Source organism: Hyla sarda, chromosome 9 (genome assembly GCF_029499605.1).
Source record: "Hyla sarda isolate aHylSar1 chromosome 9, aHylSar1.hap1, whole genome shotgun sequence".
Lineage (NCBI taxonomy): Eukaryota > Metazoa > Chordata > Amphibia > Anura > Hylidae > Hyla > Hyla sarda.
The window spans coordinates 12,126,804-12,133,446 of record NC_079197.1 but is presented as its reverse complement, the minus strand read 5'-3'; positions in this window follow the sequence as shown (position 1 = coordinate 12,133,446).

The window sequence follows — 6,643 nt, the reverse complement described above, 5'->3', positions numbered from 1 at the left end:
ACAACTCCCAGCATGCCCGGACAGCCAACGGCTGTCCGGGCATGCTGGGAGTTGTAGTTTTGCAACAGCTGGAGGTCCACAGTTTGCCAAGAGATGAAGGGTAGGAAATGATGTTGTGCAATTAGTAAAACATGGTACAAATGTTTAGGCAAAGTATTTAAATGACTTATTATACAATAAAATATCAACACCATAAAATGACTAAACACAAAACCCAATAATATGCACCAGCATGCAGTACCCAGATTCAGCCACAAGATGGCGCTAACACAAATCCCAATAACACCTTCAACCCTTTCAGTTTTTGCACTTTTGTTTTTTTTTTCCTCTTCACCTTCTAAAAATCATAACGCTTTCAGTTTTCCACCAACAGACCCCTATGAGGCTGGTTTTATGCGCTACCAATTTTATTTTGTAATGACATCAATCATTTCACTGCAAAATCTACACCGAAACCAGAAAAAAAATATTTGTGGGGCAAAATAAAAAAAATAAAAAAAGGCCATTTTGTAATTTTGGGGGCTTCTGATTTCACGCAGTGCAATTTTCGGTAAAAATGACACCTTATCTTAATTTTGGAGGGTCATACGGTTGCCAGGATACCCAATTTATATAGGTTTTATTTTATTTTACAACTTTAATAAAATTATAACGACATGCATCAAAATTTGTATGTTTAAAATTGTCCTATTCTGACCCCTATAACTTTTTTATTTTTCCGCATACGGGGCTATACGAGGCTCATTGTTTGCACCGTGGTGTGTCGTTTTTATCGGTACCATTTTTGTTTTGATGGGACTTATTTTTAGGGTATACAAAATGATGTAAAAAACGCAATTTTGGACTTTTTTTTAATTTTTTTTTTACGTGTTCGCCATTGACCTTGCTGTTTAATTAAAAAGGGGGGTGATTTAAACTTTTAGTATGGAAGGGGTTAATTCACATTTATTAACTTTTGTTTTTCCCTTTTTTACACCATTTTTTTTAGTCCAAATAGGAGACTATTACATGCAATCTCCTGATTGCATACACTGTCCAATGCTATGCCCTAGCATAGCATTGATCAGTGTTATTGGCGCTCTGCTGCTCCAGCCTGTTGAGCAGGCATGGAGCAGCAGATCGCCGATCGGATGGCAAGGAGACAGGTAGGGACCCTTCCCCTGTCCTCTCAGCTGTTCGGGACACCGCGATTTCACAGCGGCGGTCCCGAACAGCCCGACTGAGCTGCTGGGAACCGTTCTACTTTTACCTTAGATGCGGCGATCTGCTTTGATTGCCATGTCTAAGGGGTTAATGCCAGGCATCGATGATGTCCGGCATTAGACATGGGTCCCGGCTATGACGGAGGGTCAGCCCATGAGCCCAAGTCATAGCAGGGGAGTGGGCGCAGGGCGTACAGGTACATCCTGTGTCCTTAAGAGGTTAAATGGGCACTGGGGGATATAAAAAAAATTAAAATTATATGTTGGAAATCTTGGCAAAGCAATAGTTTTTCTATATACTTCTTTAAAAAAAATTCACATTTTATTAAAGAAAAGTGCCTTTGAAAATTCCACCACTAGGGGTCCCCATACCTCCTGGGACACTGATGAGTCCCACAGCAGCATGAGTGTGTCCAAGGGTCATGGACACCAGATGGCTGATGGACAAGGCTGAAGGAGGAACACAGCCTGCAGCAACACTGCTGTAACACAGAGTTTTACCAAACATGTGCCTCCAGCTGTTGCAAAACTACAATTCCAAGTATGCCTGGACAGTCAAAGGATGTCTGAGCATGCTGGGAGTTGTAGTTTTGCAAAAGCTGTAGGCACACAGCTGAAGGCAACACTGCTGCAAAAAAAAAAAAAAGTTATCCAAACACTATAACTCCAACAATTCCAAAACTACAAGTCCCAGCATTACAGGACTGGCCAAGGATGACACACATGCGCCCGGCGATACGCTGACAGCTCCGTGACGTTTTGAGCCTATAGAAGCCAGAAGACCAGTAGCACCCCGGAACGGGACCCGATATCTCTGCAACGGGGGAACGCAGGAAGGTGAGTTTTTTTTTGCAGCACGGTCACAGGAATACAGTGATCCCTCAACTTACAATGGCCTCAACATACAATGGTTTCAACATACACTGGTCTTTTCTGGACCATCGTAACTTGAAACCAGACTCAACATACAATGTACGGACAGTCAGGATCTGTGAAACGTGTCATAACTGGAGGAACCGACCAATCAGAATGGGCATTCACTGGTAAATCATCTGTGTTACTGAAGTACATGCACTGACTGGTGTCTGGTAGCGCCCCCTACAGTACAGGGAGGTATTACATGTTCTGTACTCTTTACTTGTATTACTGAAGTGTATGCACTGACTGGTGTCTGGTAGCGCCCCCTACAGTACAGGGAGGTATTACATGTTCTGTACTACTCTTTACTTGTATTACTGAAGTGTATGCACTGACTGGCTGTCTGGTAGCGCCCCCTACAGTACAGGGAGGAACTACAAGTTCTGTACTACTCTTTACTTGTATTACTGAAGTGTATGCACTGACTGGTGTCTAGTAGCGCCCCCTACAGTACAGGGAGGAACTACAAGTTCCGTACTACTCCTTACCTGTGCCAGATTTAGCTGCTCCTTTGGACACCAAGTAAGGGCGGCTCCATTTGGGCCACTGTGTGTACTGTACAGGACCCTGAAGAAGCGTCTGTCCCCTACATAAACCATTGTTTCCCAACCAGGGTGCCTCCAGCTGCTGCAAAACGACAACTGCCAGCATGCCCGGACAGCCAACGGCTGTCCGGGCATGCTGGGAGTTGTAGTTTTGCAACAGCTGGAGGCACCCTGGTTGGGAATCACTGACCTAGACAGTGATTTACAACCAACGGCTGTCCGGGCATGCTGGGAGTTGTAGTTTTGCAACAGCTGGAGGCACCCTGGTTGGGAATCACTGACCTAGACAGTGATTACAGCTCCCAGCAGATCTTTCTTACTTTTATATGTAAGGATTTGCTTTATCTATATTAGTTTTCTACTTATTTTTCTTTAATCCTCACTTTTTCCTATTTTTGGATGACATTTTGGTGGCTTCAGAACCAATTACCAGGTTTCCATAGAGTTATGGTCTCAACATACAATGGTTTCAACATACAATGGAACCAATTAATATTGTAACTTGAGGGACCACTGTAGTTAAAATAAAATTGACAACTATCTTATTTAACATATTCTCTTTACCTACACAGTCCATATCATGTTTTCATGTTTGCGATGAGGCACCTTGACTATTCAGTGTGTGCAGAGCGATCCTATGACCCCCCCATTGATAAGACAGTTTCACAATCCTAAACGTGAAACTAACTGTGACTACAAACATCCACAATCCCATTCCCCATGATCTGGTGATATATACACGTGTATTATAAACTATTGTGAAGCGTGGCTTTACTCTAGGATTTTAGGATATCTAGACCAAGTTTTCCTTTATTGTATTTACCGTATTTATCGGCGTATAACACGCACTTTTTAGGCTAAAATTTTTAGCCTAAAGTCTGTGTGCGTGTTATACGCCGATACAACCCCAGGAAAGGCAGGGAGAGAGGCTGTCGCTGCCCGCTTCTCTCCCCCTGCCTTTCCTGGGGTCTAGAGCGCTGCTGTCGGCCCTTCTCACCCCCTGGTTATCGGCGCCGCTGCCCGTTCTGTCCCCCTGACTATCGGTGCCGGCGCCGATAGCCAGGGGGAGAGAAGCGGCGCCGACAGCCAGGGGGAGAGAAGGGGCAGTGGCACCCATTGCCGGCGCCGCTGCCCCGTTGCCTCCCCCCATCCCCGGTGGCATAATTACCTGAGTCGGGTCCGCGCTGCTGCAGGCCTCCGGCGTGCGTCCCCGGCGTCGTTGCTATGCGCTGAACGGCGCGGCGCATGACGTCAGTGCGCCGCGCCGTGCATAGCAACGACGCTGGGGACGCACGACGGAGGCCTGCAGCAGCGCGGACCCGACTCAGGTAATTATGCCACCGGGGATGGGGGGAGGCAACGGGGCAGCGGCGCCGGCAATGGGTGCCGCTGCCCCTTCTCTCCCCCTGGCTGTCGGCGCCGCTTCTCTCCCCCTGGCTATCGGCGCCGGCATCGATAGTCAGGGGGACAGAACGGGCAGCGGCGCCAATAACCAGGGGGTGAGAAGGGCCGACAGCAGCGCTCTAGACCCCAGGAAAGGCAGGGGGAGAGAAGCGGGCAGCGACGGCCTCTCTCCCTCTGCCTTTCCTGGGGGTATATCGGGGTATACACGTGCACACACGCACCCTCATTTTACCATGGATATTTGGGTAAAAAACTTTTTTTACCCAAATATCCTTGGTAAAATGAGGGTGCGTGTTATAGGCCGGTGCGTGGTATACCCCGATATATACGGTATCTCACTGTAAACAAAACCTTTGTATCTGTTTGCATCCCTCCTAGAAATGAGAAAGCCCTGCGCAAACATTACAACAGTGACGCCCATACAAGACACATCCAGCTTGGCAGAAAACTTGTGTCAGACAATCTTATGAAATCCAATATTGGGGAATCAATGATAACATAACATCATTTGTATTGATATAATTAGCCCGACAATGGAATAATGGTCTTGGATTCCTCCTAAATGGACCATAAAATGGTAGAAAGTAACATCTTATGACTGGTCTTCAAATACTGCATTACCGTAGTGATAAAGAGGGGTCCACCATCGGGACCCTCCACCAAGGAGCTTGTGCAGAGAACCTATACATGACGTGGAAATCCCAGACTGTTGAGACCCAATTAGCTCCTAGCAGGCTATAACTACCCCTCCCCCTTATTACAATAATTTATTAAATAATAACTGACACAACAACAATTCAACTTTTCCGTGGGTGGGGATCGGCCACAGCTTTATTTATAAAATTACTTATATATAAATAACAATTTAACTGTAACAAAGACACCGATTGGCTTCTTACCAACCCGAGAGGTGCTGCCACACCGTCCTGTGTGGAGGTCTACCCCGGGTTGACCCCGCTTTCACCGTCTTCTTACCGCCAAGCTGTGACTTACAATAAACAGAGATACAAAAAAGGGAGGGAGGGAGGGCAAAACTCCGGGTCCTGGGCAGATTGAGGGGGGAAGGGAGGCACCACAGCTATAAATACCCAGGGGAGGGCTCCTGAAAGCCCGGGAAACTATTAAGCCCCTGATTGGTGCACTCCTTCCCCCCCACCCATGGGACATACCACTATATTTACCCACAAGTTTTACAGGCGGGGGAGGGGGCTAAAAAAACCTTGCCTGTACATTTCTTAACCCCTTAACTGCTCACCAGTCAGGGGGCAAGCTAGTTATGCACAGCTTGCCCCTCCAGACTGTTGAGACCCAATTAGCTCCTAGCAGGCTATAACTACCCCTCCCTCTTATTACAATAATTTATTAAATAATAACTGACACAACAACAATTCAACTTTTCCGTGGGTGGGAATCGGCCACAGCTTTATTTATAAAATTACTTATATATAAATAACAATTTAACTGTAACAAAGACACCGATTGGCTTCTTGCCAACCCGAGAGGTGCTGCCACACCGTCCTGTGTGGAGGTCTACCCCGGGTTGACCCCGCTTTCACCGTCTTCTTACCGCCACGGAGGAGACCAGTTAGCCCTACACTGGGCTCCGACCCCCACCCAAGAGACACTGGATAGCCAACACCTGGGGCCACCTCAGCCCCCCGAACACACCCAAAACATTTCCTCTCCAGGACATCCGCCCAACACATTTCCTCTCCAGGAAATCCGAGGTACCTGCCGCCAGGACCTATGTTTTTGCATTTCCTTTTTTTTTTTATTTTTATTTATTTTTTATTTTGCACTAACTCTCGTGTGAACTCATCTCTCTCAGACTCGCCCATACACCGAAGAGAGCCGCAGCACTCGCACCTTCTTGCGGAAAGCCGCTCGCAAAACAAAAACACATATGGGAAACATCAAACTGGGCGAAAATAGCAACGCAACATGCAGATCGCCCGCGCTACCCTCTCCGGAAACCAAGCCCTCTCCGCCGACACCGATACAAAAAGAGAGCGAATCCCAAACTCACAACACCCCATCCTACAAAAAGAAGCCAAAACCCAAAACAGACAATCGAGGGCGGGGAGCAAAAAAGAAAAAAGGCGTCCAGTCAACAATAGGACGACAACCGGAAAAAACAGTCATTCGTGGACCCTCATGCAGCACAAGCTGTGTCCCAGATCGCCTAAGCAGTCTCGGACCAACGGACCTGAAAACGCACAAAATAGGCACCCAAAAAACACATCAGACACCCAAGTGCCATGGAAGGAGACGAGGAGAAAGAAAGTGCCCCATCCACCTAGCCCCGAAAAAAGCCAGCGCAAAACCTCGGATCATAAAAAATAAAAAATAAACAAATAAATAAAAAATAAAAAAATAAAAAAACAACGCAAAAGCGACAACCAAAAATCCGACCCACAGCCGCCACCAAGCGACCCAAAAACTGATAGGAAAAACCGATCGCCGACAGCAAGGTCACCCGCTCCCGGGCCCAGCCCCTAGGTATACACCAACATCCCACCAACCGCAAAGCAGAAAAGAAAAATCACCCCCCGCCATGCAACCTCACCCCACTGG